We start from the raw sequence: 19,249 nt of genomic DNA, 5'->3' as shown, positions 1-19,249 counted from the left end.
GCATGTAGAGCCATGCACAATGACTGCCCAAAGTTCCAGACACACCCTATGCTCTCCCACACCGTCGCAGTGTCTTCACAATCCCAGCACAAAAGGCTCCCTCAGTCATGAGCACCCAGCCCCCTGTCAGTTCTCCCAGCCGGACTCGGGCATCTCTTCTCGGCTGGTTGCTGGGCACACAGGCACAGTCTGGCACAGCTGTTACGTATGTTCAAAATGGTGCCCTCCCTTTCTTGGCTAGTTACCAAATGCTGGTGTTGTGTGGTCGGTGAGAGAGAAACATGACCCTTTTTTCCTTCTAGGTTGGCAATTTCACTGTCCCCCACAGGACTCCAAGCCAGGCTCCTGTCATGCTCTTCCTGCAGCCTTATCGCCAATGGCTTTGGCTGCTGAAGTCTGGTCTCACCTCTGTCTCCAAAGCTGGTGTTGAGGCTCTCGGCTGCTGGGGTCCCAAGTTGAGAGTGTCCACACCCTCCACATAAATCCACAGTGTCCCTCTAATTTGTGTGAAGTTTCCTTTGCCATTGTCTCCTTAACTCTTCCCCGAGATTGTACTCTCTCCACTTTTTTTTCTTCTTCTTCTTCTCTTTTTTTTTTTTGACAGGCAGAGTGGACAGTGAGAGAGAGAGACAGAGAGAAAGGTCTTCCTTTTGCCGTTGGTTCACCCTCCAATGGCTGCCGTGGCCGGAGCACTGTGGCCGGCGCACTGCGCTGATCCGAAGCCAGGAGCCAGGTGCTTCTCCTGGTCTCCCATGGGGTGCAGGGCCCAAGGACTTGGGCCATCCTCCACTGCACTCCCTGGCCACAGCAGAGAGCTGGCCTGGAAGAGGGGCAACCAGGACAGAATCTGGCGCCCCAACCGGGACTAGAACCCAGTGTGCTGGCGCCGCAATGTGGAGGATTAGCCTAGTGAGCCACGGCGCTGGCCTCTCTCCACTTTTTAAAATAATTATCTTCCCCTAGACTAGAGCAGTGAGCTCTCTCCCTATTCCACCATCTTGAAATTTCCTTTCATTTTTAAATTGAGTTAATAAATCACAATTTATCTTGTTGGTTGACATCTAGATTATTTGCAGTTCTTCAGTTATATACACTGTTACATTGAAAACACTAGCATGTGTTAGAAGGGGACAGATTGTGGGCCTTGTTTTTATCACAAGTTGCTGGATTGCTTTGTACAGTGGATACACCCCAGCGAAATGTGAGATCTCTTGATGTTCCACATGCTTAGCACTGGGAGATTGTGAAGTTCCCAAGATGATGAATGTAAAAGGAGATTATATTTTTGAATTTTCCTGGTCATTAATTGGGATAAGTATATTTTCTTTTTGATTTATTTATTTATTTGAAAGGCAGAGTTACACATACACATACACACAGAGGAAGACAGAGAGCGAGGCCTTCCATCTGCTGGTTCATTCCCCAGATGGCTGCAAAGGCCAGTGCTGGCCCAATCTGAAGTCTGCAGCCAGGAGCTTCTTCTGGTCTCCCACATGGGTACAGGAAACCAAGCACTTGGGCCATCTTCTGCTACTTTCTGAGGTGCATTAACAGGGAGCTGGATTAGAAGTGGAGCAGCTGGGACTCGAACTAGTGGCCGTATGGGATGCTGACACTGCAGGCTGTGGCTTTATCTGCTATGCCACAGCACCAAATAAATCATTTATTTATTTGAAAGACAGAGTTAGAGAAAGGCAAAGGCAGAGGGGGAGAGAGAGAAAGAGAGAGAGAGATTGATTTTCCATTTGCTCGTTCACTCTTCAAATGGCTGCTATGGCCAGAACTGGGCCAGGATGAAGCCAGGATCCAGGAGCTTTTCCAGGTCTCCCATGAGGGTACAGGGGCACAAGCACATTGGACCATCTTCTGCTGCTTTTCCAGACAGATTATCAGGAAGCTGGATTGGAAGTGGCGCAGACGGGAATTGAACTGGTGCCCAGGTAGGATGCCTGCATGGCTTAACCCACTGTGCCACAGTGCCAGACCTAGGATAAGTGTGTGTGTGTGTGTGTGTGTGTGTGTATTTTAAAGATTTATTTATTTATTTGAAAGTCAGAGTTACACAGGAGAGAAGAGGCAGAGAGAGACAGAGAGAGAGACATCGGTCTTCCATCCAATGGTTCACTCCCCAGATGGCCGCAATGGCTAGAGCTGTGCTGATCAGAAGCCAGGAGCCAGGAGCCTCCTCTGGGTCTCCCTTGCAGGTGTAGGGCTCTAAGGACTCGGGCCATCTTCTGCTGCTTTCCCAGGCCATAGCAAAGAGCTGGATCAGAAGTGGAGCAGGCGAGTCTCGAACGGGCACCCATATGGGATGCCGACGCTTTAGACCAGGGCGTTAACCCACTGTGCCACAGTGCCAGCCCTGGATAGTATATTTTAATGTCCTCTCTCTCTGCCTCTCTCTGTAGCTCTGCCTTTCAAATAAATAAATCTTAATAAAAGGTGAGGGGTGCTGCTGCTGTGGTGTACCGGTTAAAGCTGCCACCTGTGGTGCTGGCACTCCATATGGGCACTGGTTCAAGTCCCAGGTGCTCCACTTCCAATCCAGCTCTCTGCTATGGCCTGGAAAAGCTGTAGAAGATGGCCCAAGTCCTTGGGCCCCTGCACCCATGTGGGAGACCTGGAAGAAACTCCTGGCTTTGGATCAGCACAACTATGGCTGTTGTAACCATTCGGACAGTGGGCCAGCGTATGGAAGACTTCTCTCTCTCTCTCTTTCTGCCTCTGCCTCTCTGTAACTATGCCTTTCAAATAAAAAAATAAATCTTTTAGAAAAAAGAAAAGCATATTTTAACGCATTTGATAGACCATTTGGATTTCCTTTTCTATGAATTGCCTACCTCTTTATTGTTTCTTCTCTTGATACATAAAATAAAAATTTTAATATAGTTTAAATATTTAGTACTAATTTTAATATATCATATTTTATCTAGTTACCATTGTAGTTACTACATCTTTTTTCAGAATTCTGTGCTTTTTAATGTATAGAAATCTTAAATTTTAATATTAAATTTATATTTCTCACTATTGATTTGCTTATATATTTATTAAGAAATACTTTATTGTCATAAAGAAGCTCTATAACTTATTCTAAAAGTTTTAAGTCTTGTAAAAAGATTCATTTACTTATTCAAAAGGCAGAGAAACAGATGGAAGGGGGGGAGATATCTTCCATTCACAGGTTCACACTCTAGATAGCTAGATCTGGCCCGCCTGAAGCCAGGGGCCAGGCACTCCATCCTGGTCTCCCACAAGTGTGGCAGGGATCCAAGTACTTTGCTCATCTTCCACCGCCCTCCTAGGTGTATTAACAGGAAGCTAGATTGGAAGCAGAGAAGCCAGAACTTGAATGGGCATCTGATATGGGATGTTGGCCTCACACCAGCGGCGTAACCACTGTGCCATAACACTGGACCCTAAAAGTTTAAAGTTACATGCTTTACATTTAGTTCTATATTCACCTGGAATTTATCTTTGCAAGTGACATGAGATAGGCATCAGTATTTTTTTTCTCCTTGCATGATGAATTGTCCTAGTAATGTTTGTTGAACAAATCATCCCTGGTCTCAAGCCTGAATGCAATGCTGCCTCTTCCACTCAGTCCCACACAGCTGCTGGGATAAGTCCTCAATCCGTGTATGTTTAAAAACTGTAACTGAAACATAAAATGGCCCATATTTATAAGGTACCACGTGATGATTCAATACTTATATGCATTGTGTAATATTCACATTAAGATGTGTCTATCTCCTCAAATATTCATCACTACTTTATGATGTACATTGTTTTTAAAAAGATTTATTTATTTAAAAGTCAAAGTCACAGGGGGCCGGCACTGTGGCGTAGCGGGTAAAGCCACTGTCTGCAGGCCTGGCATCTCATATGGATGCCGGTTAGAGTCCCGGCTGCTCCACTTCTGATCTAGCTCTCAGCTGTGGCCTGGGAAAGCAGTAGAGGATGACCCAAGTCCTTGGGCCCTGGTGCTCATTTTTTATTCTTTTACCTTGTTTCGGTAGCCTCACTGTGAAGAAAGACCACGCTGTCTTAATGCTCCTTGTATTCATTGGTGCATTTTCATGCATTCGTGACTTGATCATTTGCATCACTGTCTATGACTTTATTTACTTTATTTATTACTGTCTATGTCCCCAAGACTACTGCTGTCACTAGACAAGTCCTCAGTGTCTGTGTACACAGTTCTTTCTCTTAAAAAAAAAAAAAAACTTTAAACACACACAAAAGTATCTTATGCAGTGGTTACAGAGGGAATTACTCAAGAACATGCTGCCCCAAGGTGTGTTGTTGGCATACTGACCATTTTGAGTTAATGCACATGAAAAACAGCAGATGCCCGAAGATCACTCTGACCTTCCATTTCTTAAAAGTGGGAGATAAAATTCCCCCGGGAGAGACAGCCTCCCTTCAGCAGGAGAAAGGCAACAGTCTTATCAAGGATGGAGTTGAGAAAAAGGGAAATTAGGACAAATTTTGTTAGATTAACCCTTATCTTGCCAGTTCCTTCTTTACCCAGCTGTTGGTGACAATGAACTCCCTTTTGTCTGTTCAGTAGATGAGGGGTTTCCTGGAGTCTGTGGCTTCTGGGAGACAGAGGTGGTGTGGATTTCCCACACGCTGGCTGTGAACCCCTCTGGTAACTTGTTCAGCTCAGACTGTGTCTGTGGGTCTTCACTGCCTTGCGAAGGCTCCTGTGCCAGGTGGAAATTGTAGTAATAAAGGGTTTGCTCTTCTCCTACTGGCCTCACAGAGTGGAGGTTTGGTTTTGTCTCCCCTACCCAACCTAGGAACAAACGACATGACTTTTCATAATCATAACATCTTGCTGGGCTTACATTAGATCTATCTATCTTTCTTTCTTTCTTTCTTTCTTTTTTTTTTTTTACTAAAAATTATTAAGAAATAAAATCGGGGTGGGCATTTGGTCTACTGATAAGACACCCACATCCCATATCAGAGTGCCTGAGTCTAGCTTTTTGATAATTCAGACCCAGGGCAAACAGTTGATGGCTCAAGAAATTGGGTCCCTACTACCCATTTGGAAGTCCTGGTTTGAGTTTTTCAGACCTGGCCCAATCCTGACTGTTGTTGCCATTTGGGGAGAGAACCAGCAGATGGGATATATGTATGTTTCTTGAAATAAATAAAGTCAGCAAGACAAATGAAATCTAGCAAATACAGTAAAACCCACTCTGGCCCCATTCCTAAAAGCATTTCTAACCTAAGTTGGTACTTACTATCTCCATGCTTGTATTTATCCTATTACTAATATGTGTTTGTCCATGAAGCTTTTTTAAAAAAGACTTACTTATTTTATTTGAAAGGCAGAGTTACAGAGAGGCAGAGAGAGAGAGAGAGAGAGAGAGGTGTTTAATCTGTTGGTTAACTCCTCAGTTGGCTGCAATGGCTAGCACTGAGCTGATCTGAAGCCAAGAAGCCAGGAGTGTCTTCTGGGTCTCCCATGTGGGTGCCGGAGCCCAAAGACCTGGGCCATCTTCCACTGCTTTACCAGGCCACAGCAGAGAGGTAGATTGGAAGAGGAGCAGCCGGGACTTGAACCTGTGCCCATATGGGATGCTGGCACTGCAGGCAGCAGTTTTACCTGCTATGCCACAGCCCCGGCCCCCATAAAGTTTTATTTATTTCTTTATTTTTTATTAGGTAGAGTTACAGACAGAGACAGAGAAAGGTCTTCCATCCGCTGGTTCACTCCCCAAATGGCTGCTATGGCCAGCGATGCGCAGACCTGAAGCCAGGAGCCAGGTGCTTCTTCCTGGTCTCCCATGCGGGTGCAGGGCCCAAGGACTTGGACCATCCTCCACTGCCCTCCTGGGACAGCAGAGAGCTGGACTGGAAGAGGAGCAACTGGGACTAGAACCCAGCACCCATATGGGATGCCAGTGCCGCAGGTGGGGGATTAACCAAGTGAGCCATGGTGCTGACCCTTTTTTTAATTTTTAATTTTTAATTATTTATTTATTTATTTATTTTGCCAGGCAGAGTTAGAGAGACAGACAGAAAGGTCTTCCTTCCGTTGGTTCACCCCCAAAATGGCCGCTACGGCCGGCGCTGCACTCATCAGAAGCCAGGAGCCAGGTGCTTCTCCTGGTCTCCCATGGGGTGCAGGGCCCAAGCACTTGGGCCATCCTCCACTGCCTTCCCGGGCCACAGCAGAGAGCTGGCCTGGAAGAGGAGCAACCAGGACAGAATCCAGTGCCCCGACCAGGACTAGAACCTGGTGTGCCGGCGCTGCTAGGTGGAGGATTAGCCTAGTGAGCCGCGGCGCCGGCTCCAGTGCTTTCAAGTAGACTCATTTTGCTGAGATACATGATTGAGGTCATCTCTGAAAATATTGTGGAGATAGTTATTGAGGTAGAGTTTCACAAGCAGTAAACTGCCTATGTATATTATATGTATATTTTAAATTTGATTTATTTATTTGAAATGCAGAGCAACAGGTGGAGAGGGGAGACAGACAGACAGAGAGAGCAAGATCAAGCTCTTCCATTTGCTGGCTCACTCCCCAAGTGGCCACAACAGCCAGGTCTGGGCCATACTGAAATCAGGAGTCAGGAACCCCACCCAGGTGACAGGGGCCCAAGTACCAGTCATCCTCCACCGCTTTCCCGAGAGCACTGGCAGGGAGCTGGATCAGAAGGGAAGCAGCCAGCCCCTGAATCAGCACTCTGACATGGGACGCTGGCATTGCAAGCAGTAGCTACTGTCCGTGTAGAAAGTGAATGATGTGATGCATTTTGATGCATGAATTTAACTGTGAAACCAACATCATAATCACAACAGTGAAAACATCCATCACTCCCCAAAGTGTCCTTCTAGCCCTTGGTAATCTCTTTCCCTGCCCTCTGTCCAGTCCTGACTCCTCATCCTGAGCACACCACTGGTTTAGCTTCTGCCATGATCATCTAGTTTGCATTTTCTAGAATTTTACATAAATGAAAGCATCACCTATTTATTCTTTCTTGTTTGGCTTCCTTCTCAGGGTAATTGTCTTTTTAAAAAGATTTATTTATTTATTTATTTGAAAAGCGGAGTTACAGAGAGGCAGAGGCAGAGAGAGAGAGAGAGAGAGAGAGAGAGAGAACGAGTGCACATGAGGAGTGAGCTCTCCCCTCTGCTGGTTTACTCCCAAAATGGCCACAACAGCTGATCTGAAGCCAAGAGCCAGGAGCTTCCTCCAGGTCTCCCACACTGGTGCAGGGGCCCCAAGGACTTGGGCCATTTTCTACTGCTTTCCCAGACCATAGCAGAGAGCTGGATCAGAAATGGAACATCCGAGACTTGAAATGCACCCATATGGGATGCCAGCTCTGTAGACGGTGGCTTTACCCATGGCATCAGCCCCAGATAATTATCTTAACATTCATCTGTTTTGTTGCATATGTCGATAGTTCACATTTTTTAGTACTGAGTAGCATTGCATCGACAATTTTTTTAAAAAAGTATTTATTTGAAAGACAGAGTTACAGAGAGAGAAAGAGAGGGAGATATAGAGAGATCTTTGATCTGCTAGTTCACTCCCCAAATGGCCACACTCTCTGGGATTAGGCCAAGACAAAGCCAGGAGCCAGGAGCTTCTTCTGGGTCTCTCAATTTGGTGCAGGGGCCCATGCACTTAGGCCATCCTCTGCTGATTTTCCTAGGCGCATTAGCAGGGAGCTGGATTAGAAGTAGAGCAGCTGGGCCATGAACCAGTGCCCATATGGGATGCCAGCATTGCAAGCAGTGGCTTAACTCACTACGCTACAGTGCTGGCCCTTCCATAATGTTTTTTATTCATTCACCTGTTAGTGGGCGTTTGGATTATTACTAGTTTTCAGCAGTTAAAAATAAAAATTATATGAATAAATTTGTATAGAAATATCTATGTGAACATACATTTTTATTTCCTTGGGTAAATACCCAGGAATGGAATAGTTGATCATGCGGTAGGTGTATGTATGTTGAAAATATTGTGTGTTGGGCCAGCGCCATGGCTCACTTGGCTGATCTTGCACTTGCGATGCCAGCATCCCATATGGGCACCGGGTTCTAGTCCCGGTTGCTCCTCTTCCAGTCCAGCTCTCTGCTGTGGCCCGGGAGGGCAGTGGAGGCTGGCTCAAGTGCTTGGGTGCCTGCACCCATGTGGGAGACCAGGAGGAAGCACCTGGCTCCTGGATTCAGATCGGCTCAGTGCTGGCCGTAGCGGCCATTTGGGGAGGTGAACTAACGAAAGAAAGACCTTTCTCTCTCTCTCTCTCTCTCTCTCTCTCTCTCTCTCTCTCTCACTGTCTAACTCTACCTGTCAAATAAGTTAAAAAAAAATTGTGTGTTGTACTTTGTTCCAGCAGTAGGGTTGGTTGAACCACTTATTCTACTATTTCAAGAAGTTTCTGATATTTTTTCTTATAATTAAAATTTTTTTTCTTTTTAAGTCTCTGATTCTGTTGAAATTAATTGTATTTTTAAGGAATAAGATATCTAACATGTCTTTTTCTTCAGATGTGCAGTCAATTTTCCCAATACTGTTACCCCCATACATTTGACAGCAATGTAAATAAATCGATCCTGAAAGTATATTCTTTAAACTCATCAGAAGATGGAGCGAAGGTTTGGAAATGTTTTTAACCAAAATAAATAGAATTGTATAATTCTTTCCAAAGTCAGCAGGGAAGTGAGCCATTACCAACTGAAATATTAACTGTGATTATTTTGAGGACTTTTTTAGTGCCATACTTAATAGAAGAACAGAAAGCAAAAGATTTTTTAACCTCAGATATTTATCTCAGACAGTAACTTTATGTAGTCTGTATTTTTTCTCAATAATTATGTAACTTTAAGAAAACAAAATTGTCTTATTTTGAATTTTAATCATTTTTTAAATGTGAAATGGGGATTAAAAAATACAATAATATCTTTCAAGGTGACCAATGTGAAAACATATAAAGCATAGTTAGTGCAGTTCTCCCATATGATTCACAGTTTAGAAACAAACATTTTTCATTTTTGATTTTCCAGTGATTTCTCAAGTAAATCAAACATGAAGGGGCAGAATTTGTATTTGTATTTGTGTAAATGTAAAAAAGAGTAACCACATTCTTCTCAGATCTGGAAAAATTGGTGCTGAAGTTCATGTGGAGGCACAGGAGACCTCGAATAGCTAAAGCAATCTTGTACAACAAAAACAAAGCCCCAGGCATCACAATACCAGATTTCAGGACATACTACAGGGCAGTTGTAATCAAAACAGCATGGTACTGGTACAGAAACAGATGGATAGACCAATGGAACAGAATAGAAACACCAGAAATCAATCCAAACATCTACAGCCAACTTATATTTGATCAAGGATCCAAAACCAATCCCTGGAGTAAGGACAGTCTATTCAACAAATGGTGCTGGGAAAACTGGATTTCCACGTGCAAAAGCATGAAGCAAGACCCCTTCCTTACACCTTACACAAAAATCCACTCAACATGGATAAGACCTAAATCTATGACCCGACACCATCAAATTATTACAGAACATTGGAGAAACCCTGCAAGATATTGGCACCAGCAAAGACTTCTTGGAAAAGACCCCAGAGGCACAGGCAGTCAAAGCCAAAATTAACTATTGGGATTGCATCAAATTGAGAAGTTTCTGCACTGCAAAAGAAGCAGTCAGGAAAGTGAAGAGGCAACCGACAGAATGGGAAAAAATATTTGCAAGCTATGCAACTGATAAAGGATTAATAACCTGAATCTACAAAGAGATCAAGAAACTCCCCAACAACAAAACAAGCAACCCACTTAAGAGATGGGCCAAGGACCTCAATAGACATTTTTCGAAAGAGGAAATCCAAATGGCCAACAGACACATGAAAAAATGTTGAGGATCACTAGCAATCAGGGAAATGCAAATCAAACCACAATGAGGTTTCACCTCACCCTGGTTAGAATGGCTCACATTCAGAAATCTACCAACAACAGATGCTGGCGAGGATGTGGGGAAAAAGGGACACTAACCCACTGTTGGTGGGAATGCAAACCAGTAAAGCCACTATGGAAGTCAGTCTGGAGATTCCTCAGAAACCTGAGCATAACCCTACCTTTCAGCCCAGCCATCCCACTACTTGGAATTTACCCAAAGGAAATTAAATTGGCAAACAAAAATGCTGTCTGCACATTAATGCTTATTGCAGCTCAACTCACAATAGCTCAGACCTGGAATCAACCTAAATGCCCATCAACGGTAGACTGGATAAAGAAATTATGGGACATGTACTGTATAGAATACTATACAGCAGTAAAAAACAATGAAATCCAGTCATTTGAAACAAAATGGAGGAATCTGGGAAACATCATGCTGAGTGAACTAAGCCAGTCCCAAAGGGACAAATATCATATGTTCTCCCTGATCGGTGATGACTGAGCACCAAAGGGGAAACCTGTTGAAGTGAAATGGACACTATGAGAAACGGTGACTTGATCAGCTCTTGTCCTGACTGTTGATGAACAACTTAATACTTTATCCCTTTTAGTATTTTTTCGTTCTAGTACTATTGGTTGAACTCTGTAATTAATGCATAATTATTCTTAGGTATTTAAATTTAACTGAAAAGTGATCCCTGTTAAATATAAGAGTGGGAATAAGAGAGGGAGGAGATGTACAATTTGGGACATGCTCAATCTGACTTGCCCCAAATGGTAGAGTTAGAAACATGCCAGGGGATTCCAATCCAATCCCATCAAGGTGGCATGTACCAATGCCATCTCACTATTCCAAGTGATCAATTTCTGTTCACAATTGATCATAATGATAGGATTAAGAGTCAAAGGGATCACACAAACAAGACTAGTGTCTGCTAATACTAACTGATAGAATTAAGAAGGAGAGAACAATCCAACAAGGGAAGCAGGATACACAGCAGACTCATAGAATGGCAGATGTCCTAAAGAGCACTCTGGCCTCAGAATTAGTCCTTAAGGCATTCAGATCTGGCTGAAGAGCCCATGAGAGTATTTTAGGCATGGAAAGCCAAGACACTGTGGTAAAAAAAAAAAAAAGAAAACAAAAGACCTAAATGAAAGATCTCTGTGAATGAGATCCCAGCGGAAAGAACCGGCCATCAAAGGAGGAGGTACCTTTCTCTGAAGGGAGGAGAGAACTTCCACTTTGACCATGGCCTTGTTTAAATATGATCAGAGTCGGTGAACTCAGGGGGGCTTCCATAGCCTTGGAAACTCATGACTGGAGCATAGGGTGATTACTGATGCCATAAACAAGAGTGTCAATTGTTAAGTCAACAACAGGAGTCACTGTGCACTTACTCCTCATGTAGGATCTCTGTCCTTAATGTGTTGTACATTGTGAATTAATGCTATAACTAGTACTGAAACAGTATTTTACACTTTGTGTTTCTACGTGGGTGCAAACTGTTGAAATCTTTACTTAATATATATTAAATTGATCTTCTGTATATAAGGAGAATTGAAAATGAAAAAAAAAAAGAGTAACCACTGGAAAAAAGAAGCTACCCCTATAATCTTTTTAAAAAGTCATATCTTCCTTTTTTTCCTTAAATTTTACTTATTTTAAAGATGGAGTGGTAGAGAGAGACAGGGACATACATACTGATCGTCCGGCTGCTGGTTCATTCCTCAAATGCCTATAACGACCAAAGCCAAGATCCTGCAACTCAGTCCAGGTCTCCCACTTGTGTGGCAGGGACCCATGTACTTGAACCATCATCTGCTTCTTCCCAGGGTGTGCATTAGCACAGAGCTGGGTCAGAAGCCGAGGAACTGGGACTCAAACTAGACTGTGATATGGGATGCAGGTGTCCAAAGCTACGACTAAACCCTGCGCCAAATGCCACCCCAACAAAGAGCGTTTTGTTTTGAACAAAAATTTTGGGATAGGCTATTGACACTGAGCCTGCAGTGGTTGTGAATAAATTAAGGATAGGAGGCAGGGAAGGTTTGGGGTAGGAGCGTGGTGCTGAAGAGAACTGTTGCTTCTGGGTTGGTTGGGTTAGCAGTCTGGAAGGCTAATGCTTGAAAATGGCACAATGGCCCTAGTTGTTCATGATGGAGTCGAGGTGGTTTTTTTTTTTTTTTGTTGTTGTTGTTTTGACAGGCAGAGTAGACAGTGAGAAAGAGAGACAGAGAGAGAAAGGTCTTCCTTCCGTTGGTTCACCCCCCCAATTGCTGCTACGGCCAGCGCACTGTGCCAATCCGAAGCCAGGAGCCAGGTGCTTCCTCCTGGTCTCCCATGCAGGTGCAGGGCCCAAGCACTTGGGCCATCCTCCACTGCACTCCCTGGCCACAGCAGAGAGCTGGACTGGAAGAGGAGCAGCCGGGACAGAACTGGTGCCCCAACTTGGACTAGAACCTGGGGTGCTGGTGCCGCAGGCGGAGGATTAGCCTAGTGAGCCACGGTGCCAGCTGGAGTTGAGGTTTTAACATGTGTTCAGGAATAAAAAGACACAAACATTCTCTGGTTTTGCTTGCAGCTGTTAACTGATTAATCTTCTCCTCCACCCTGTGGCTCTTGTAGTTAAATTTGGGACATTCAGAATTTTTTGTTAATCAGACACTAGAATATAGAATGGTATAAAGATTGGGAATATGAGCACTAAAGTTAGATAAACCTATTAAACTGTGGTTCTGTACTTTATTTGCTGTGTGACTTTCAGCTAGTTACTTAACTTCTATGTGCCTCATATTACTAATTTGTAAAATGCAGATGATACTGGCTACCTGCAAGATCTGTTCTGGTAACACAGCACCTGGTACTTGAAGAATCTTCAGTGGCATGGAGGTCTATAAACTTGAGAAACTCTTGCACATAAGCAAATGAGGCCTGTCAAAGAATGTCCGTTACTTCTTTGTTTGCAATGGAGAAAAAGCTAGCAACAGCTCAATTTTATTTCTTTTTGGAAATCTTTTATTTAATGAATACAAATTTCATAGATGCAATTTTAGGAATAGAGTGGTTCTTCCCCCCATACCCACCCTCCCACCCCTCCACTTCTGTCCCACCTCCTACTCCCTCTCCCTCTCTATTCTTCATTAAGATTCATTTTAATTATCTTTATATACAGAAGACCAACTCTGTACTAAGTAAAGATTTTAACAGTTTGCACCCACACGAAGTGTAAAATACTATTTGAAGACAAGTTTTACAGTTAATTCTCATAGTACAACTCATTAAGGATAGAGGTCCTACATGGGGACTAGGTGCACAGTGACTCCTGTTGTTGATTTAACAATTGACACTCTTATTTATGATGTCAGTGATCATGCAAAACTCTTGTCATGAGCTGCCAAGGCTATGGAAGCCTTTTGAGTTCACAAACTCCATCAGTATTTAGACAAGGCCGTAAGCAAAGTGGAAAAGACTAATATCATGTTTTTTTGTGATACATGGTAAGTAATAGAGAATACAAAAATATATAGGAATGAAAAGGACACCTTGTTATTTGATTGTTTTATCTCTTGGTTATACTCCTGTGGAACTGTTGTCTCTAGTTTTTCTTGTTGAATATTATTGTTAGTGATGTATTCAGGCTATTTTTATAGAGTGGATTGAGATTATCTTTTTTGCAAAAATTAAAGAAGGGGGGGTTTGTGGTTACGTATGGTTATATTAGAATTTTAACTATGAAATACATTAATCTGGTCTCTTTACATTAATAAAAATTTAAAATCAAAACTATAAAGCAATGCTTGCAAAGCAGCCAATTGAAACTCTTCCAGATTTAAGCCCCCACTTTGACTCCTGAGTGGACTCTCCAAGCAGACTCCTGATTTCCAGTAGACGGCGCGACACTGGATGCGCTGTGGTGGGATGGTGAGAGCAAACGTGATCACACTTGTTCAGCTCCTTCACGGTTTCCCTTTATCATTGAAGGAGAGTACACTGCAGCACTGCAGGGGCTGGGGGTGTCCACCGGGCTGTTACAGGTGTGGAGATAAGGGCTGCAAACATCAGTGAAAGCTGCGGGAGACGTGTGCTGTAGTCAGCCCTAGGTGACTGGTATATTTGGACAAGCGGACCAGATGGCTCGGGTTTCAAGGGGTCAGAGAAATGTCTTTGGAGAGTGGAAATCCAAAGGTCTTTAAGAAAAGCCTCCTGGAGTGTTGAAGAGTCATATAAACCTTTGAACAACAGCAAGTAATTTGAAATTGCATCTGATTGAAACATCAGGTTTTTACTGAAAAAAAATTGCAAGCTTTGACTCTGTTACTAGTCTATTTCATATTCCAACTGGCTAAGGCTTTGGCCCTAAAGCCACGAGAAGAGAAAGCATTTCTTTCATTTTGGCACCAAACCCTTGGGTCACAGTCTGAGAAGTGACTTAGTCAGTCGTGACTTGCCCAAACAATTCAGACTGGGCTGACTCACGGATGGCCTGTTTTATTAAGCATGGTTATGTAGCTAACCCAAAGGGAATACTTCCTGGGTGATGTCAGAGTCTCATAAGCTGCTGTCATGGGCCTTGCGTACCTGAAGGTTGGGACGGTAACTGTGCACAGTGGAGAGGACACCCACACGCTCCAGGCAGGTGGGGGCAGCAGGTGCTGCACTCCCAGACGAGGGAGTGGGAAGCTTTAGCAGGGAAGTGGAGGGAGTTGAAACAGTAGCTAATGCTTCACCAGAGACATCCCACTGAAAGAGGGTCTTGTTTGTACTCATGTCCTGCTGTCCAACACAGGCCTGGGGCAGCCTTGAGGCCGCTCGTGACTTAACACTTAGTAAAGAATGGACAAGGAGGACAGGGATCAGATCAGTGCCAACAATGTGTGCAGCCGAGGTGGGGGAACCATGTCCCATGTTGGGGTCTGAGGCCATTTATACATAGTTTTTATATGGGTAGTGAAGTTAAAATGACGTGATAATATCCGATTATAACAAAGTAGCAGGGGCTGGTGCTGCGGTGTAGCTGGTGAAGCCGCCACTGTGTCACTCGTGTCCCCTTATGGGTGACCATTTGGTTTGAATCCAGCTGCTCCACTTCTGATCCAGCTCCCTGCTAATGCGCATGGGAAAGCAGTGGAAGAAGGCCCATGTGCTTGGGCCCCCTGACCCATGTGGGAGACCCAGAAGCTCCTGGCTCCTGGCTTTGGCCTGGCCCAGCTCCAGCTGTTGTGGTCATTTTGGGAGTAAACCAGCAGATGGAAGATTCTTTGTCTCTGTCTCTTCCTCTCTCTCTAACTCTGCCTTTTTATTGGAAGTGGAGCGTCTGGGACTTGAACTGATGCTAATATGGGATGCTGGCCCTGTAAATCTTTTTTCTTTCATTCATTCATTTTTTTTTTTTTTGAAAACAAATTGTGACCTTAAATACAGGATTAAAGTCAATGATCTCTAAACATTTTTGGTTGTGTAAGGAATAACTCCATCACCATCTTAGATCTTCTAAAAGTACCCGTAATGTATAGAATTTTTGAATTTATAAACTATACATGTATAGTGTGCAAACTGAATTAAAATTCTAATGTTGTCTTTCTATGCCTCAGTGGATCAACTTGTACATATTTTGGACTGCATGCTTCCTTCGCCTGCTACCAAACCCCTAAAACTTTATTTATTGATTAAAAATGCTATGAAATTAAGGAAAGACATTTTTAGATATTCTCGTCATTCTAATCACAGGAAAGGACATCAACTATAATTTTCTTCATTCAATCTTTGCAATCTTCCGCATAGAGCACGAGTATTGCATTCTCCCCAGGAAGTTTCTGGATATAAAAGGCTGCATTTAAGCATGGTGGCAGCCTGCCTCCTTAGAGCAGTGGGCAGTCTGAAGAAGGATGGTCAGGGGTCGCCTGCGTCTAACCAACGTGCTCTTGACTTTCCTGATTGTCTCTGACCCTCACTGGCGCTCAGGCTGACGGAGACCCCTCTGCCCAGATCTCCTGCACCTTTCTGGAAGGCTGATGTGAACAGAATTTATTTCTGGCCTGTACTTGACACTTGCTGTCCCCGTTCATCCTCATTATCTTCTGAGTCATCTCACCTGAAGGTCTGGGAGACCTGCTTCATTTCGGGAACTGCGCACAATTGCACATAGGTAAATAATGCTTTTATTCTCCTCTGATCTCATAAAAGTAGAATTGTGACTCAGTTACATTCTCCAGAGAACCAAAGTTATACTCACACGTGTCCAAGCAAGGAGTCAGTGGGATAAACAGTGTGGGGTTGCTAAGCAACGCAGTACACATTTCATTAGTCGCACCCAAGGCACTGTTTGCTCTTAGCGCGTCTGATAAATGGGGGGTGTCAGATTGAAATCCCTGGGAGTTGGGGACAGTGAGGTCCACCAGGGGCATATGTGGGATCTTTGGGTTTCAACCTCTTACTCCCCTTTCTCCTTTCAAATCCCTTTGGATCTATTTCACACTTGTGGGTTAGGAGAGCAGTAATTAAAAGTGAGAAGGGGAGAGGGGCCTGAGGCTGTTGAGCTGCTGAGCTCTGAGCGTGTCAGTCAACTGAGACAGGGACATATTTGAATTTTACTTGTGTGTGTGTGCCCGCAAATAATTCAGCTCTACCAACACCTGCAGCTGAGTTCTCCTGCTTCTTTGGGTTCTGGCTTAAATGGCACTTTTTGTCAAAAGCCACCCAAGACTGGATTCTTTCTCGCCCACCCCCTAGCAGCTCAAGTCTTATTCAATCAGATTATGCTTGCTGGGATTTTGGGTTGTGAGCGGCTGACACAAAGACCAGAGGTGGCTGGAATTCAATTCCTGTTTGCAGAGGCAGGGGCTGTTGCCTCTCCGAAGGCTTGTTCTTTCTACTTGGTGTCTGGAGTCTTTTAGGGGGGTTCCTTCCTATTTTCTGAGCTTCTTCCTCCAGCCTTTCTTGTGCCTGAGTCCCCGTGGGCTTTCCCCACCCCAACAATACTCTTTCAGGTACTCCTTTTTGTCCAAATTAGAACTAGGTCCTGGGCTTCACCAAGAATCATGAATGAACCATTCCAGCCAGGTCTAGTACCGTTAGCTTATTCCTGTGTCGCTCTGGTGGCTGCTTTACTAGTCTGTCCCTAGTAGACTGAACCCCTGGAGCTCAGCAGCAATTTTCCTGGCCTCTCATTTAGCCCCAAAGCTATGCTTCTGGTGGGCACACAGTGATGCTCACTGAGTCAGTCCATCAACAAATTGAAGGTGCAATTATTATTGAGTATTTTTTTTTTTCAGAACAAGTTCTGAAATTTAAAAATTAGGGACAAATCTTATGGGCATGCTGCTAGCAACACCATCTCTGCTTCATAGAGTCAGTCTGCTTTTGAACTTCTAATGACTCTGGTTTGCTGGAGGACGAAGTCAGCAGTCATGAAGCCCAAGGACCACTATCCACCTCTGAGGGCAGCTCCGCTGTTTTTTTTTCTCATTTTAGCCCAAGCACTGCTTAGATTCCCTGACGTGGGACTCGAGGCAGCTGCCACCTGTTCAGTGAGGATGACCTACAAGATAAAAATTTTTATCTCATCGCGGTCAGAAGGTAAGACACCAGGCTCCGCAGTGTGCTCCCAGCGTGTGTAGCCACTTTCTCTTGCCTTATTTCCGATGCTAACTCTTCAATTGGGGTGAAGCACATCACATTTCTGCATTCCAAGTTCACGCTGTTCTTCCTTCTCTCCTACGCCGGAAGGAGCCCCCATCAGGTTCCAAAGCAAGTCTCCACTTCAAACAGAAGAGATTTTTCTTTAACCTTGACACATATAATCACTTCTTTTCACGCTGCCAAGTACAATTTGTTTTCTTCCCAGATCTCCAATTATAATCAGCATCTACTTACCCCAGTAAGGTTTCTTTTCTTACTCCACCATTGACATTTGATTTATTATCATCTCTCCCCAAAATATAATACGTTAAATCTTTCAGTTCTTTTCTGAGTTTCAAAAGGAGATTCATGACTGCATCCAGTGGCTCCCTCAATTGCTGAAGGTGCTACTATGTACGCACTCCCTCCATTATGTCTGGCGAGGGAGACTGCTCCAGGTGTGCCTGCCTGATCGGCTGTAACCTGAACTCCATCTCTGGGCCGAGCTGGAAGGGTCCACAAGCCTCTGACCTCTGTCTTCCCCACAAGGTGATTTCAATGGCAACGCGAGTGACAACCGTTGTGATGAAAAGAGCTTAGTCACCATCGGTACACTCGCTCTTTGCTTTCAGTGTGGGAATGCAGCACAGGCTTCCTTACGTGTCGTCTGCTGCTTTATGTGCCACTGAGCCCACCTAACCTTGGAGAAATGACAGTAGAAGGAAATCACAAAGCTATCATCTGGGTTTAGGCATGGCTTGCGGTTGTGAGATACATAGTATTCAACAGCTCATACTGTAAGTCTGCTTGTGAAACGAACACTTTTTTTATTGAAGAGGGAGATACACACACACACACACACACACACAACTTCCATCTGCTGCTTCACTCTCCAAATACCTGCAACACCCAGGGCTTGGCCACCCCAGAATCAAAAGCGTGCATCTCAGTCTGGGTCTCCCATACATGTAATGGGGACCCAAGTACTTGAACTATCAACCTTCTAGGGTGTGCATGAGCAGGAAGCTGGAATGGGAAGTGGAGCTGGGTCCTGAACCAGGCACTATAGTGTGGGATGGAGGCGTCCCGAGTGACATCTGTCACAGCAGGCATGTTTTGATTGTATGTTAGACATCACCCAAGGCTGCTGTAGTTCGAGTGTGTTTTTTTCTTGTAATTGCTGATTTCTCTGGGTTTGATTCTGCAGCTTTAACATAACATAACATATTCATAGTGACGTGTCAAAGATGGGGTAGTCAGACTCTGACAGAAGTGGCTGTAACGGTTGATGATGGGAATCTAGGCTGTGAGGACTCTCATTCATCCAAAGGTGCAGTTTTAGTGTGTGTTTCTTCACATTGTAGGAGGTAGGATCAGGGTCATGAGAGGTACACCATGTCCTTTTCATGGCATGTGGAATCTATCACGAGGGCCTTAAGGCATTGGGAACAGCCTCGTGTGACATCCCATAGACTGTCCCCTGGGTCAGCCTGTCCCACCCCGAGCCCCTCTGCTCCCTCCCTTCCCCTTTGCCGGTGTGTCTCTAGATCTTCGGTCTGAGGACGCCACATCTCTCACATCAACCACAAGTAAGGTAACATATGATAACATTTTCACATATTTGCAGATTTTAGAAAAATCCTTTATACTTCCCAATGTTGGAAAGACTGAGTGAATGATCTTTTTTTATTAATGCCTGGAGTAT

At 44.2% G+C, this 19,249-nt stretch overlaps 1 long non-coding RNA gene across 1 annotated transcript in view; it reads left to right on the top strand.

The window, feature by feature from the left end:
* The window catches only part of LOC149126277 (uncharacterized), a 69,551-nt gene that overhangs the window by 34,721 nt on the left and 15,581 nt on the right, over positions 1-19,249 (top strand). Inside the window, exons 2-3 of the long non-coding RNA XR_016235824.1 lie at positions 15,889-16,072; positions 17,398-17,502. This is a non-coding gene — a long non-coding RNA (uncharacterized LOC149126277). The remainder of the gene's footprint in view (positions 1-15,888; positions 16,073-17,397; positions 17,503-19,249) is intronic.

The sequence above is a fragment of the Oryctolagus cuniculus genome, chromosome 6 (genome assembly GCF_051225735.1).
Source record: "Oryctolagus cuniculus isolate XC-2025 breed Fujian yellow rabbit chromosome 6, ASM5122573v1, whole genome shotgun sequence".
Lineage (NCBI taxonomy): Eukaryota > Metazoa > Chordata > Mammalia > Lagomorpha > Leporidae > Oryctolagus > Oryctolagus cuniculus.
Note: the sequence above shows the minus strand (reverse complement) of the source record. Positions and strands in the feature narration are given on the sequence as shown.